At 43.2% G+C, this 17,484-nt stretch overlaps 1 protein-coding gene across 2 annotated transcripts in view; it reads right to left on the reverse strand.

Annotated features, from left to right (window-relative positions):
* ZNF423 (zinc finger protein 423) overlaps nucleotides 1–17,484 on the reverse strand; it is a 225,077-nt gene that overhangs the window by 4,004 nt on the left and 203,589 nt on the right. The gene's annotated exons all lie outside the window — the stretch shown is intronic.

Here is a 17,484-nt window from a genome sequence, read left to right on the forward strand (position 1 = left end):
AGGAAAATAGAGCAGCCACAAAAATGCAGGCCCTCCAGGAACACTCCTGTGTGTGTGCACATGCCTAGCAGCTCCAAGGCCATCCATACACGTGCCCGTCTGGGGCCAGCAGGAGGCACGACATCATTTGGAAGCTGAACAGGAAAAATGGTTCTTCCCACCTCCTGTTAGACCCCCTGGTTTCCGCACAGCTCACAGCTGATACCCCACTGAATACATCATTCTGAGACATTATTGCAGCTGGAAAACTCTACAGCAGCACTAAGTCACCTGTCAAGATCAAGTAAGTCACAGCTTATTTATAGGATAAGGTTGGAAAATCTCTTTTCTTAATAATCATGCAAAATGGATAGCAACTCCATTAGCTATATCAGTGGGAAAAATGCAACTACCCCAAGTCTCGGGGCTGTTGCAGTGTTTAAGTAGAATTTTCTACTGGCTGCACAATCCTCAAATGAACCATTTATGGAAGTGTCTGTGATCAAGGAACTGGGTGATGGGTTTTGCAGGAAATAAAAAGATTTTAAAGAATGGTTAATTATTGTCCATGTAGATATTGATTGTTCTCCAGATCTTCCCTGGAGACACCCCCTGCCTGCCCTTTGGATGCAGATCAAGCCATTTGTGCAGGACATCCACAATGAATATTTCTCTGGTTTTTTTACATGCATGATTATGAAAACACTGGCATGACAATCTCCATTTTCAGAGCTCTGTGTCAAGAAGGAAAGCATCAGGCTTGAAAGATGATCACTTACAACAGTTCAAAGAACTCTTACAAGCTATATAAAGATCAAGAGAAAAAACACACACAAAAAGCAGCACATGATGGAGCGAAGCTCCAAGCCAGGCAGTCAAGCTGGGAGTCTCCCACACTGCAATGGCACTCACTGCCAACAAGTCACAGGTGTACTACACAGGAGCAGGTGAAAAAAATAAAATGCAACTGTGAGGGGTGTGATAATGGTTTGGGGCCATAACACATCCAGTCTACAGTGCCACTGTGCAGCTGTTATGGATTTAGACATTTTCTATCAGCCATTTACAAATACACTGTCTATGTGCATGAGCACATACCCCTAAAAGACCATATGTTATACAAAGGTTAAGAAATGGCCTAACAAGGCTGGTGATACCCCACCCCCAGGTAAAATTCTGCAGTGTCACACAGAGACTGGGACTCTGATGAAAGGCTACAAAGCCTCTCTCGCCTTCCAAATGCCACTGAAATGGACAGAAACCATTCCTTAAATAATTTCAATAAGAATTATGGAGATAATAGATTCATGTGACAATTGGCCAACATGAAAATTAACTGGTAATTAGCCACTGGGTGACCTATTAATCCCAATATTTTTTCTCAGGGTGTGGGGGGTCCTCCAGACCCAGGTAAGAGCCCAGGTAGTTTCTCTCTGCCTCTCCCCACTCTGTTCAGGTTTCCATCACCCCTTCAGGCACTGTCTGATTCTAAGCCCAGAGATCGGGGTCATGGCTGGGGACCACTGGGACGGTGTCTCCTCCTCCCCATTCTCTCTCCTTTTCCCTTTACAGAGCAGAGAAACAAGAGAAGTGATGCCTCCACTGACTGCCAACATGCACAGCTTGCCAGACAAAAACTAAACCTCAGATTCAGGCATTGACTTGAAGCAAAGGTTTGTCTCACATTTGAACATATATATAAAAAAAGACACAACAAAACCTCCAAATTGCTACAAACAGAAGCTAGAGTGTCTAAATATTTATGAAATACCATCTGCAGCAATCTTTTTTCAATGTTTTGCATCTTTTGAGTTCAAACTGGTCCAAAAATAAATCTCTCAGCTGTTATTACTCATTGCATATCCATAAGCATAGACATGTATGTACACAGGTACTATTTCCCTTTAACAGCAATCCATAAAGATAAAAATCTTTACGCCTTGACTTTATAAAAGGATTACTTTAGGCAGAGGACACAAGATGACCTGTGCTTTAACCATTGGAGATTATGCTCTCTACAGAAAGCTGTGAGCCTTAAATTGGTGCTGCTGTAATCCTAAACTGGAGAGGCATTCAAGGGATGCCATGACCCAGAAGAGCAAGAGGGAAAAAACTATTAAAAAAAAAAAGACACACTGAAGGAGGAGGGTGGGAAAGGAAAGAAAAAGTAGAAAAGAAAGAAAGAAAGGAGAGCAAGCTTGCTTTACAGGGTAAAGTGTTTATTTTTAATTTTAATTTCTGGTTTCTTCTTTCCCTTTGCTATCAGACTCTAAAGAAAAATCACCTTTGCACCCCCTTGCAGTTTGTATGTGCTTATTTTTAGAACTGTTTGACAATTATCCAAGGGTCTAAGACTAACAGATGGCCTGTCTTAAAGCCTCATATGTTCACTAGTTTGCACTTCTGACAAACAGTAAATGTACTCAAGAGTGTGCCATAAACAGGGCTGAATGAATACTCAGAACACAATTTAGTTAATACACTTCATTAAAACTGATAGTGGTAACCAATGTTTCCCATAAAACCAGGTGTTAATTGCCCTTCCAGTTGTTTCAGGTAACTTATGCAGTGACATTTATATGTTAGATCATAGTTTTTCAGGCAGCACAGTATTACTTCTTTCCTTTCCCTTGGTATTTCACCCACTACATAAAATGCTTGTAACAAGTGAACTCCAAGTTATCATGGTATGCAATAAAAAAAAAAATTGTCAGGCAAGACAGGTTCACATGTCCCTTCTTTATTTGAAGAGTCCCTTGAAATGGAGGGAGAGGCAAACGAAAGGTGGCACATCCTTTGTGAAAGGCAACGGCTGCCTGTGTTACGGCTGCCTTCATCTCCGAGCATCTGATAACTTGCCATTCGTCAGCCAGTCCCTGTGTCAGCACACTTTGAGATGGCACTTCAACAAATGCAGGTAGAAAGCTGTCCTTTACAAGTTATTGAACCAGGAAAAGAAAAAATCATTTTGAGTGTCTAAGAAAATATGCCTGGAGGTTTGGTGTCGGCTGAAAAGCGAAGTTGCCCGTTTCCAATGGAAATAGCTGCTTCTGAGTTACTCTGATGCTTGCACATGATTACTCCAGGGGTAAATGCACCTTTCACTGGTGCTGGGACACGCAAACACTCATCTGTGCCGGGACTGAGCCTCTCCTGGGGTTTCTGTACCCACTGGGGAGGATGAGCAGCCTCCCTCAGTGCCTGCTCACCCGGGGACCCCCTCAGCCCCCAGAAACCCGCCCGGCTCCTCTGGTGCCCGGGACCGGCACCACATCTGCCGTCCAAGGGAAGGTTGGGAATTCATAACATTTACAGTGGGGCAAAGCCGTTCCACACGTGACTGCCTGGATGCTGACTGTTTTTTCTCAATAACTCTTTTTCCTCTGTGGCTGTGGGTGTGCAGGGCTGGCTGAGCCCCGCGTCCCGCCCAGCTGGCCTTTGTTCTGCCCCACCTCAGTGTGCTCCTGGCCACACTGCTTCTGCCCATTTCAATCCATTCTTGGATTTTGATGGGCGTTTCTGAATTATTCTGGTTTGAAAAAATATCTTTCTATACAAATACCTTTCTTGGAGTTATTTTTCCCAGCGTCAGCTTCCTCATACCCACTAAGAATTATTAGATGATTTATGAATTTAATTTCTCTTCTAATTCAGGTTGTTTAGTCCTAATCAGACTTCAAAAACTCACCTAAAATGCTTTCCCCTTTCCACTTGAGACTAATAATTTTGTATCATCAGTCTTCTAGATCTGCCATCTCTATTCTTCTCTAAAACTCAGAAGAAAGCTAATTGAGCCTAATACAAGTGAACTCCAAGCACAGCCTAAGCCTAACATTGCCTCTTGTATTCTATTAAATGCCTCACCAAAAAGTCTAGACGCTTCTTCCAAAAGCGCTGGGTAAAATGCTGAAGCACAAAAGCAAACTGAAGCCTTTGGGAAAATCTCCTTACCACGGCACTTTGGAAATAAAAAACACTGAGGAATACATTATTAAGAGATAACCAGAGTCTTCTGTTAGAGAAACTAGCTGTAAACACACCGTGATTCACTGAGGCACCCAATGAAAACAAGGAGCTAATAATACCTGTCCTGAGGGACCACACGCTCCTGAGAATTTCACTCAGAAATGCAAATTTATCAGCATCCTTGTAGTCTCCAGTATGCCATGCACAAGATCAAAAATAAGCTGAGGGAAGAACCTTACACTTCCTAAATATAAAGTGAGAGGGACAAATTACTGTTGTCAGAAGTGCATGAAACCATAATATTTTTAGAATACCTTCACTACTGCCTCAGCCCCACTGTTACTCCCTGACTGGATTCCAGAGCCATTTCTGATCCCAAGAGCAGAAAATGGTTTGCAGGATCCCAGCACAGTGCTCTGCTGACAGTGGTGCTGCTTGACCTGGGCTTGGTCAGTCCATGTTTTCCTGGGAAGCTGGTCCCACAGTCACTGGGGTCACGGCCACCCCTGCTCCTCCACGATGTGGCACAAACCCAGCATGCAGCAGCACCAATGCCCTGTGCCCCTCTGAATTGACCTTCCAAAGCTGTCCTTGACAATGCAAATACCCACCCCCAGTCTGTTTTCAAACCTAAGCTACAGCAACCAGAGAAAGCATCTCCTGCCCACAGGGACACTCCTTTGCCCGTGCTACACCAAAAACCCCAAAGCACACCCCAGTGCTGACCTGTTTCCAATCTGCTTACAGGTCCTACTCAGGGAAGCAATGTTTCAAAATAATTTTCAAGAGGTAAACCATTTTACAGGAATGTTTCTTAGGTTTTCCTCTCAAGAGCATGAAATTGTTGATTTCTTAGAAACCAATCCAAATCTGATCTCATTAATCCCTCCTTGATCTAAGGTAAATCATATCACATAAGCCAGTTAATTGTTCACTTCTGTGAGGCCTGGAATCATCATTGTGGAACATGGTGTGACTCCTCTAAACACCAAATGATTTCCTGATTGGGTCTTTATTATAGGACCAGAATGGTGTCTTTTCAAAAAAAACTTAGAGCAAAAGGGAAACACTTTATATAACACCTTTAGAAGTTAGAATGCATAGGCTAAAGCTTCACTGAGGGACTGTTTCCATGGGAATATAAATCAACAAAAGCCAGGAAATTGAGAGTTGAACCTAAAACTTGCTCTGCTGTTCTCTGGTATGGCAAGGGTCCCTGAACACCCTCTGATTAGTTTTTGTTGTTTTTCCCCTCTGCACCAGCTAGGTATTCCTGGTATTAATGACAGATATATAATAATTTCTGTCTTAACTGTGAATTTTAATGCAAATTAACAGGGGCAGGTCTTACATTCATAACTTCATAACAGGTCTTACATTCATGGCAACATCCTCCACTGAAAAATGGGAGCTGCAGCTGATCCAAGTTCCTTGGGCCAAGTGAGCAAGTGTGGACAGCCAGACTTGACACAAGCAGCACCTGCCTGCAGTAGGACTACAGCCCTTTGACCACTAATTCCTTTAAGAAGCAGCAACTAAAGTAAAATTCCCCCTAATGGGATACCAATCTGACAAATTGTATTGCCTTGTGTTATGTGGATACACTTTTCTCAGGGGCAGATAAATATTCCTGTCACATGGCACCCACACACTGCTCGGGCTGACAAAACAGCTGGTCAGTGACCTGTTGCCTTGGACATAATGGTTGTTATTGCTGGGTTCTAATTTCAAAAGGGGAATAAAAATCCTCCAATGCAAGTAGCTCTGCTATAAAATAGGAAGGCCATAGTTACAGAAGTGCTTTACATGCTGCCCCATTAGTGTAGATGCCACCAGCAGAGCAGAAATCTGCAGACAGGGCTGTGCTTTGCCCACTGCCACAAGGAATTAACCCTGGAGGAGCTAGGAGTGTGAAAGAGCCATGCCCAATTTGTTCTTTATAAGTAAAAGAGGGGACAAAACATCACCAACATGAGCCTTTTCCTCGAAGACATCACAGGACAAACCAGGAAGGCAACATTGCTATGGTATGTGTACAAAACAACTGGGTTAAAAGGGATTTTCCAGCCATTGCTACTCCATTACAACAGCGTCACTGGTCTCAGGAAAATCTGCTTTTTAACAGCAAGATGCCACATCTTAAACAATCCCGATTTCATGCAAAGACTAAGAGCATGTGCCAGCCCCAAAGGAGGACACATTTTTCAGAAGTAAATACGTTCTAAACAACCTCACTGCTCCTTTTGGAGACACAATAATGTAACACACAGATGACATATGCCATACACAGCCAAACCTCAATGCCCATGGCAATTTATTCAGGTTTAACTGTGCAGCAGAAACAAATGAGGAGGCTGGGTGGTCAGGCAGGAGCTCTCCCCCAGGGCTGGCACAGTGTGGGCACTGCTTTGGCCATTCCTGCTTGGTGCAGAGCCACAGCAACAGGGTCTGGGGACAGGCTCTGCATGGAGGTGACCTCTGGGTGTCCATACTGCCTGCCCAGGATGTGGCACAGAAGACACACAACACACTCTGCAGTGCATCAGCTCGGGCACAGCTGAGTGATAAGCTCAGGACTGCTGCTGCCAAATCTGGTCTGGCTCATGCAGAGCTGGGGTGACAGAGCCTTGCTGAACCCAAGCTGACCTTGCACAGAGCCACGAGCTGTCTCTACACTGATCCCATCAGCACATACCATCTCACTCTGTCATCTAGATTTTTCCAACAAAGCCCCATCACCTTACTGAGGATAGACAGTTTAGTATCTCATAAGTTATTCCATTAACATGAAGGGAACATTGGTGATTACTGCCCAGGTCGGGTCATTGCACATATACACTGCCCTGCACCAAACACTCCCACCCCCTTCTCATTTTACATAAGCAGAACAGGCACAACATGAAAAGAAGCTGTATTCTGAATTGCTTTTCCTTTCTTCTCTGGTCAAAGGGAGGTATAAAACTACTCTCAAAATACAGTGTTAAAGCAGGGTATAATTAGGTAAACAGTATATGATTGAATGTACTTCTCTGGAAGGAACAACAGAAGAAGCAAACAGCAAGGCTGTTCCAGGCTTTTTTTCAGAGCCCTGGGCTGGACTGAGAATACTGACAGCCTTCCTGACAGGAGCATGGAGGTGCAGGCAGTGACAGCCCTATACACACAGCCAGGTGCAGAAAAGCCAGTAGACCACTGAATTTCTGACCATTCCTTATCCTTTTGCTGTTCTCAGACCAAATTTTTTTCTGGCCGCTCATCATGCTTGCTCCATGTATCTGACCTCACAGAAGAACGAGAACAGGTAAGGCAGGGAGGAATTAATAGGAGTTTCTCTTACAGTCTTTAAAATCCCCCTGGGAAAATCGGCCCTTGGGGTGGGGTCACAGGGCAGGACCCCTATCCTGAGCTCTCTCCAGCAGCCAAGGCTGCTGCTCCTGCTGCCTTTCACTGGCTGAGGAGATAAACCCTAGGATTACACCCTAAATCTCTTACTCTGGAAATCAGGGATACACACAAGGGCTTTTAAATTTCTTCATGAAATTATTTTTCAAATTCCTTCTAAGCAGCCAAAGTGATGGGGCCTCCACCAGCACCACAGCAGTAGGCAACAGCAGTACAGTATCACTCCAGGATTTCCTGTCTGGAGTCTAAGCTTCACATCTGAAATACAGCACACACACAACATTTGTATGACAGAGGAAACACAAGACGCTTGCCACACATTTATTATCTTCCTGGGGAAATGATATAGAGGACAAAAGAGACTATATTTACTCCCTCCCCAGCTGCTTTTACAATCTAATAATTTATTTCTCCTGGACATAAATTTCAGATTTAAACGAAATCCCTGAAACCTAAAGATGCCACATGGTAGAGGCTAGGGCAGTATTTCTTTCTGTTTTGGAGATGGAGTGCTTAATGCATTGCTCAGTTAACCAGAAGCCTTAAAATTTAGTGGGGCGGGGGTGGAAAGAGACAAGCAATTAGACTGTGGCAGACCCTAGATGCAAATACAGGTGACTGTGATTACTACCTTCATACACAGAGTTAAAAATATCTGGTTATTGAAAATTATTTTCTCAGTCCACAGGGGTTTATCTAGGTTTAGGCTGAGATGTTTATTTTTTCTGCAGCAGCTATACTGGGGATTCTTTTACAACATTTTCCTTACATAGAAGCTATATATCATTCATGTTTCTGAAATCTGAGGCGATTTCTATGATGTAAGAAATCTCTGCAATTAGAAACAAACGTATCTTTTTTCCAAAAAATAAAATGAATCTCCAAACCCTTCAACGCAGCAACTAAGATAGCAGTGCTCTTAGGGCAAATGTAAAATTCCAGGGCATAAATTCATGTTAACTGCTACAAATATATCCATCTGTTCACAGACTAACTAGTGACTGAAACTGATGAGTCCATTGAAATGTAATTTTTGAGTCCACTAGCGTCTGTTCTCTTCTAGTAATAAAGTAAATGCTTTTCAATAACTCTGCTGCTTTTCAATGCCAATTTCCATTTAAGTAGGCTCAGGTTCTCTCTAAAAAAAAACCCCTAAAATTAAAATAGCAAATGCCTTTTCTTTCCAAAGGTCAAACTCAGCTTTTAAAGAACACGCAACATTTCAGCAAGGCAGAGAGGACAAAACTCCAATCAGATAAATGGGCTGTGTAATGATTGAGAACCATGGCTGCCTCAGGTTTCTGAATGGGCTGTAGCATAGAATTTGGCACAGACTGATGTTGAAGCTTATATCTCTTTTACTGCAGACAAGAAATTCACTGAAATATATAAATAATGAATGTGGCTGGGGATCTCTACTGGTACTACTGCTGGTTCTGCAAGATGCAGGAGCAGAAACATACACTGCTCCATGTTTTTGTTATTAGGGAATCCTTGTTCTCCAACAATAAACACAGAATATTTTATCTGAAATGGCTTCTGCAGCACATCCAATATAAGTTTCAGCTCTCTAGAAGTGCCAGCAAATTGCAGAAAGATAAGTTACAAAGACGTACCTAATTTGCTGTGATGAATTGTGTGCATGCTTCAGTGATCAAAACTGCAGCTGAGACCTATTATATTTAATGATCTAGACATTTCTTGTGAAAACACTCAGGCATATACTGTTATGTCTGGACAAGCATCCCCACTTCAGTCTTTCCAAGCAAACGAAGAGACTGAACTTTTAAAAGGATGCTGTACAGCACCCTCGATGAGCTCTTTAAAACTGAGGCTGATCAAGCTCCACTATTTTCTTTAAATAATGCTTTTACCCTGCCCTTTCCAGTGCAGCATCCCTCTTGCTTTGAAAAACAGTCAGTTCCTCTGGATGCTAGCGACACTTACAGGAGGCAACGGAGCTAGTCTGTGCTCAGACCCCAAACTATGCTCCACTGCAGCCACTACAGCAGGGGAAAATCAAAGGGGCTGGATCAGACATCTCTTCCCACCAGCAAAGAAAATCTCTGACAAGATATTTCAGAGAGAAAACAAAAGAAAAAAAAATTATTTGTCTACATGTTACACAAGCGTTCTGTTTCTATTTTAAGGGCTCTGCCCTGCTTACAAAGGCATGTGCTACCCAGCCCGGCAGGGCCAGGCAGGGGTGGCCGCTTGTGCTGTCCCTGAGGACGCTGCTCCTGCACAGCCAGCTGTGCCATGGCCACGCTCACAGCCCCTGTGCTCACAGCTTATGGCCCCTGCGCTCCAGCCTCTCCACACAGCAGCAGGAAGCAGGGCTTCCTACCACCCTCCTGTGGGGACAGGGATGTCACCTTGTGAACACGTGAAGGTCTTTGGAATAAAAGGTCTGAGGTTTCCAGGGCTTTATGTCTGGCTCCTCCAAAATTGTCCAGCATGGAACAGGCTATATTATTCAACCTTGCCTTTCCGAATTTACAAAACAGAAAAAAAAAATCAGAAAATGTGCTGATAAACTTAATTCATTCATGGTTATAAGAACCACAGAGATCTGCAGAGAAAATCCACAGAATTTTCTTGCTATACACATCCAAGAGCTCATGCTCTCCCTCTCTGGTCAGTCTGAACCTCTTTCCATCACTCATTGTTCAACAAAACGCAGCAAAACATAAACACGTGCTTTTGACTCTAGAAATAAGGATTTCAAAGTGCTGAAATTTTCATTCACCTGAGGAGCTGCTAAATACTATCACAGTGGTAATTTGTGATAGTGTGGTAAAGAATGAAGAAAAGGTATTTGTTAATTGTTGACATAACAAAATTAATTTTCCATCCCTAAACTTTTTCTCATCTCTCCTGTGAGCTCTGATGCAATGTTACTGACTGGCACTGCTGAAATGCCAACTTGCATTTCTCATCCTTAATTTCTCTCTAAATGTCATTAGTAATTGTTATTGCTAGACCAGAGAGTGCAATCTGGTCTTTCTGAGAGAAAATCCATTTCTCATTTCTTCTCCTGTGCTTCCTCCTTTTGGTCAGGATGGATGTTTAACACAACCCGTGTGCTCTGCTGCCATGAGGAGGCGAATGCATTAATGTATCTGGAAGTACAACATTCCTGCTTTATTTATTTACATATAGTATGCCTGGATCCTTATGAATATCAAATTGTATATTCAGAAGGGTCTTCAAAGCACATCTTTCACAAACACTAAGAAGTCTTAATTGAATAAAGCTAACAAGTAGGTGAAGGGAACACCCTTTAATGTGTGCATACAGACTCCTCTCTGGATGCTTCCATAATTTATCCTTTCTGGTGGGCAACAATGCTGTCAGATATGTAAGTATATTGTATTATATTATATTTTCCTCTCTTTTAGTCACATGGAAAACAAATTTCTTTTGTGAGATGTGTAAACTAGTCTAGCTTTAGTCTGGATTAATGTATCACCCTCATTGCCCCAAAAAGTAAAAGTGTTTTCCACCACTAAGAGGTGAGGTGAGCTTATACACCTGTGTGCAAAGGGAAACCTGCCAGTGTAAAAGGCTGGCTCCTTGCATATCACTATGTATTGAGCCAGAGAGGTGTACAGTTATGTGCAGCACCTACAAATTTGGTCTCTGGTACTTAGGGGTATGTAGCACCTTGGCACATTGGGTCAGTTTCTCGGAGGGCTCTGTGTCACGACAGACCTTTAACAGATCTCCCCATAATCACCACATCTTACACTTCCACGTCTGCATTATATTTTGTAACGTATATAAAGGAATTAATTCAAAGCTAAGCTGCATTTCCCTACCCATTAACTAAAGGCATCTTATCTCAAAATAAATAGACATTTGAACATTTCCAGCCAGGAATTGTGCTTTCAATAAACACAATTGATGCATATACATTGTCTCTTGGCGGCTTACACTCCTGCCCATCTGTTGGGATGGCATGGTGCCTGCGCAAAAGTTGGTTGGACCCTTGCCCTAGGGCATAGATGACAGGCAACGACGGGTTTAGCTGGGCAGCCTGAGCAGCAGATCCAAGTGCCATCTCTGCTGGAGGAAGCCCCGTGTGTGTGCCAGCCCTGCCACATTGCAGCGACATGCCTCCTTACACTTGATCACACATGTTGACACTTGGGTGCGCTTAAGTGCATTAATGGCTAAAACGATGCCTTTCACCTGGCTCCCTGCTTTTTTTCCTCCGCTCTGCACGGCTGCTGGGTTTTCTGCACATGTTAATGTGAAGTTGTGTGCACTTTGTTAGCCAGGGCCAGCTACGGAATGGCCCTAATGTTTAAGAAGTGAAGGAGGGGTTTCTGTTACGGGCCATGCCGCTCCAGTGCCAGGCATATCTTCATCTCAGGTGAGAGATCTTTGTGCCTCTCACTGAGGAGACCTCAGACAGGATAAAGATGCAGCAATATATTGATCAGAACCATCTGTCCAAATGAAAATGTTACACCCTGGCACTACACCGCACACAGAGCAATTCAAGATTTCTGCACCCTCCTTTGTTGCAGCAGCGGTGGCCACACAAAGAGGCCACGTGGTCTGGATTCCATCACTGTCCCAGCAGCCCCAGCAAACACCCCCTGCCTGTGTGCAGGGGAAGAAGGTGCTGCCTGACAAACCACACAGGGGTGAGCATGAGCAGCCCCTGCTATTACATTAACCTCTGTGGATGTCAGGCCCAGGAAACCTCTGGCATTCCCTGCACAGAACCACAACTGCAGCTGCTGCAGACCCAGCACCAGCCCCACGTAGTCTGCAATGAAGTTTCTTAGCTTTGGTCCTTACCAGAGCCTGGTCCTAACTCTAAAGTTTCAAACAGCCATATATTCCTCCTCCTCCTCCTCTGAATTTAAACACACACAATGAAAACCAGAGACCTTATAGGTAAAAACTTCCCTACTGTGAAAACAGATCACAGATAAAACTTGTGGTTTTGCAGTCCATAAAGAATGTTCAGGCAGGCAGACTCAACATGATGGGTATCTGCCTACAGCACTTTTAATTTTTAATTATTGTTAGTTATAATTATCTGACTGCGTCTGAATGAAACCCAGCAATATGGCTGGAATAGATTTTGGTAGTCTTGTAATTTATTAGCTTTGTAACTACTAATAATTAAAATTTAACAATACTCCAAGCACCACAGCAACATTTTTTTAAGAAACGCTAGCCAAATCTGCTAGGATAACTGACTAGTTATTTTCACAATTTTAAAGAAGGAATGACGTTTTTAAAATCTAAAAATTAAAAAATAAAAGTACAAAAGAAGGAAAAATAGCTAACAGGTTTTTAAAAGCCTACCAAAACACAAAATCCAAAGATAAAAAATCTGTTTTAAAAGAAAAAAAAAAAAGGATGTTGCAGAAAATTAATTCCACACATGGTTTTGTGTGTGCTTTGTGTGAAATTTAAAAAGAGCTTGTGGTATGTTTTCAGTAAGAAGCTCTTGGTGTTTGCCATCTAAGCCACACTGAGTCCTGAAATACAGCAAAAGTTACATCAAGTGAAAGCACCGCCTTGAGATAGAGCCACATTTCAGGTCCCATTTGTCCTGCCATCCACGCACTCTCAAGGAGAAACATTTTCTGCAACTTCCTCAAGATACCATGGAATTGCCTTTCTCTCGCTGCCTGAATGGACACTGGGGCACAGAAACATTGAGATTTTGCACTGCTGCAAGCACAAGGCTGGTTGGAAGCAAAAATTTACTTCTACTTAAGTAAGCTTTCTTATACCCCCAGAAAGTAGGTAAAGTCCATTTTTCAAATAGGAGCTGGAGATATGGCTGGGTACAGACTGGTACAGACTCAAAATTGCTGAAGTCTTTCTTCATTGCTCCACTGGTGGTGAAGGGAGCCCTTGGACACAGCCCTGCAGACTCGCCTGCGGGCAGGTGGCTCCCAGCCAAGCCAAGGGGCTCTGGTTCCCCTCCGTGCTTCAGGGACACTGCTGTACCCAGATGGCCCCAAGGACCACTGGCATGAGCAGCTGGACATGTGGCTTCCCGCTGCCCTGCTCCCAGGGAGGCCAGCACAGGCACAGAGCAGCTCCTGTGTGTCCCCCACTGGGTCACATCAGACCACGGGGCAGCTCTCTGTGATGGCCCCTCACCTGGGCAGGTCACAGCCCTCTGTGTCCTCACAGCCCTATGGTCTGATGTGGCACATCTAACATCAAGCTGATATTAAAAGCAGACTTAAAAAGAGAAAACCTGCTTAGGGCTTGATCTGCTGTAATCAGCAGAAAGAATCCCAAGGACTTTGATGTGGACCAAATCAAGCCCCTGGAGGACATTCATGGTAAATCATTATTAATATAATGAGTGCAATTTCTGTGCAGCAGCTCATTCCTGTTTATGGATATATGAAAATTGCTAGCTTTTCACATAAGATAAAATGAGAGGGGAGACAGACCACAGTGCTAGCCAATGAGCCATAGTAGCTCCTTTTGATATGTGTACGTTTAAAAAACTGGGCATTTCAAATGACAGCACATTCCTCCAGTGAAGCTCTCTTAATTCAGTGGTTTGACATATCTCCAAATCTGAGCAGAAAAGAAAGCCCTTTATTCATATCAGGCAATAAAACACCTGAACACCTGTGCTAGGAAAGACCTGGCAGGTACCCTGCTCCCTTGGTACCTGGATTATTTGCGCATTGTTTATTACATCCCTTGCCTTAGTTTTCATCAATTGTAATCATTTAGGAGGAAACAGTATGATTAACAGTACACAAGCAAACAGCAGGAATTAATCCTTTAAATACAAATACTTCACCGGTTATGTGATGGCTCCTTGGAAAAAGCACTGTGGTAAAAGAGTACACACAAAAATCCTTCTCAAGTTTTCTCTGAAAACCACTGCTCAGTCACAATTTGCTTAGTACAATTCTCGATGCAAACACCTGAGGAGGGATCTCTCCTTGCTGTGAATCACACCACAAATATAACTCTCAGCACCCATTGTGTGTCATCATTTCTGACCCATCTTTGGGGCTGGCAGGGTTCCCTGCTAAATTTTAAACAGCAAAGATCAAAGCTTCACTTGTCAAAGAGCAAGCTCATCTGCCACATCTGAGTGCCCATGGCTCCAGCTGCCTCTGAGGAGCTGGACCATCAGCTCCCAGCACAGCTCCTGGAGATGGGGATCTGTCTGAAAGGGCTTCTTCTGCCCTGCATGTGAGGAAACCCCAACCCTCCACCTCTACACTTGTTTCAGTGAGCATGTTGCAGCAGGGGGAATGAAATGCCATAGCCTTGGTGTTTTAGATATAAGCTATACATTCACCCTTTTTCCAGGAGAATTTAATGATATTCATAGCTGTCAATTGTACAAAGTGAGGATATGAAAAACACAGAGCTGCCAGCCTTTCCTCTTCTGCCCTAAGGGTGTGTGGGGTTATCACACATACTCTTTCCTTTGTGTTTCATGCTTAACCTTCCCACGTTTTCCTCCCTTATTTCCAGTGAGATAATGTAAGCAGTTAAGTAGCATTCTGTTTTCTTTTCTTGTGGCAATATCATCAAAGTAACATCACTGACTCATTGCTCCAGATTCTCACCAAAATTCCCACCGTTTATAAAGCAAGTTCAGTTCCTTGGAGCGTTCCTAAGCCTTGGTTTTGCAGCTCCATCAGATGGTGTAAACTTCAAAGCAAAATCCTATATTAAAATACAACTACTAGTTCAGCAGCACAAAGAGGGTTTGATCACATCCAGAGCATTAAGCTACCAAAGCAGTATCTGCACCAGGCACTACAGGTATATTTACAGCAGCATTTACAGTTTCTCATCATATGGCACACACATTGTTTAAAAGAAATGTTCAAAAATCAGCAGGGCTAAGTCATGCCAATCTGTGACATCTCTAAAAGTTACCTTTTCCCTTTACTGCCTGTCATTTTCCCCACCTTCCATGTTTTTCCTGCTTTTCTACAAGCACCCCACTCTGAATTTCTTCTTGAAATAGTTGAATGCTCAATCTTTTAAAATGTATTTTCAGTGGTTTCACTTGAAAATACAAAGAAGGAAAACAGTGTGTAGGTTCAGGTTTTGATACCAGTTATTTCATGCCAGTAGGAAAGCAAGTTCAGAACTAAACAGTCAAATCCATCAAGCAGAACCCCTTGATGGAGGCTGATTTGCCCACATAAGATAATTGCACAGTTAAAGACACAGAAAGGTTTATGCAGATTTAACCCCAAGTAGCAGTTGAACAACTGGTTCACTAAAATAATACTAAATCTTCATTACTCAACAAAAATATAACCAACAGTTGAGGAATTTAGAGCAGGCAGCTTACACACCAGAAACTAATGAGATAATCATGCCAAGGCAAACTGGTTCAGAAGTCTTACACATTTCTAACTGATTTATACACACATATTGTGTCCTCCTTGGCTCCAATATTTGCATTAGTAAATTTCCTGGCACAAAGTAAACACACGTTTCTGAGTCACTACTGAAATAAAGACTAAAACTGTGCAGCTAAGTATTGCATTTTCATTTAGCCAACATCATTCAAATCTACTCATGTAATTATTATGAATTATTATAAGCAGAAAAATTTTGAGTGCAGAAAAATCCTCCGTAAAAACTGAAAAATTACAATCCTAATTTATATGATTAAAGCTGACATTTGCAGCAATTGTGCAATGCAAAAAACTTCAGAATTGAAACACTATGTAATTAAAATCTGTAATTGCAAAAAATAGGCTGCTTAGACTATAATTTAAACAGGTTCTCTTTATTTGATCATCTGATTCTAAAGGTTAATGCAGTGGCCTAGGAAGCCAGTATTCCCATTTTAATTGTGCTGGCATTTTGACCAAACACCACTTTTAGGGAGATATGGGAGGAAAAAATCAAAGCTGCCTTTGCAAGCCACTGCTGCCTTCATAAAACGTTCATAGTGAGAACACACAAACCCAAAATCTGCTGACTTTATTAAAATATTAACAAGGTATAGTTAAAACTTTTGTACACTTATGCAAATCAGGTCGCTAGAACAAGGGAAAGGCGGGATCCCCTGGGAGAAAAAAAATATAAAATCAACAAAGTGAAAAGATCAGCCATCCTTCCACAGCATGACAGCACAACACAAGAGGCAGCAGCTTGGGAATTCAGCAAGATAAATAAAAACCCTCCAAAGTTTAAGTAAGTCGTGGTTTATAAAGCTAATACATTTAAATGAGGCATATGGTACCATTCTATAAAAAGACTGCCTTTCCCAGGGGATGGGAGGGGTGGTGTTGGTGGCCATGCTGCGCAGGTGAGGTGGGTGTGAGGAGGCAGCCAGGGTGGGCACCTCCCCACGAGCTCTGTGCCAGGGCAGGCTCTGGGCTCCACTGCCCAAGAGGAGCCCTGCACACACACATGGAGGTTCAGGGTCTCTGTGGGTTCAGCACCAAGGCTGTTGGTGGGGTTTAACCTGCTCCAAGGAGGCCTGTGGGGCCAGAGCTCCAAGCAGAGCTGCAGCAGCATGTCCAGGTCAGGGCCCAGCCCCTGCAGAAGGATTTGTGCCCCTGGGAATGGGTGTGAGCCAAGCACTGGCTCTGTGGAGGCTACAACTGCTGTGGCTGCATCCCCAGTGCTGCCAGGGACAGTGGTGTGGGAGGCCTGGGGTGCAGAGCCCAGCCTGGCAATGTGCTGCTGCCTGGGAGGAGCCTCTACCTGAGCATCATGTTGAGATGCACCCACGCTGTCTCATACTTAGCAGGGAAAATTCCTTTACTTATGATTTAGCAGCAGGGAAGGGGATGGGGCAGCTACCATTTGCTTAGTCTTTGTATGTTAATCAGTCCCTAAATTATTAATGGAGAAGAAGAAATTATTTACAAGGTGTTTGACGTAGACATGTAAGGATGTAGCAACACTACTGTCAAGAGAAATACTCATAAATCATGATATCTGTCTTGTCTTATTTATTTATTTATTCCAGCCATGCTCAGAGACCTTTTTCTCCTCCAGGCACCCAAGGAGGCAGGAGGAGACTGAGAGACTGTTTAAGGGCAGAAGAGACAATACCAAAGTTAGGCACCTTTTCTAAATGCTGCACAAGGGTGACAGTAGCACAGAGAAATCAACAGCTTTAGCTTTGTTTTTACTCCTGTT

Source organism: Molothrus aeneus, chromosome 11 (assembly GCF_037042795.1).
Source record: "Molothrus aeneus isolate 106 chromosome 11, BPBGC_Maene_1.0, whole genome shotgun sequence".
NCBI lineage: Eukaryota > Metazoa > Chordata > Aves > Passeriformes > Icteridae > Molothrus > Molothrus aeneus.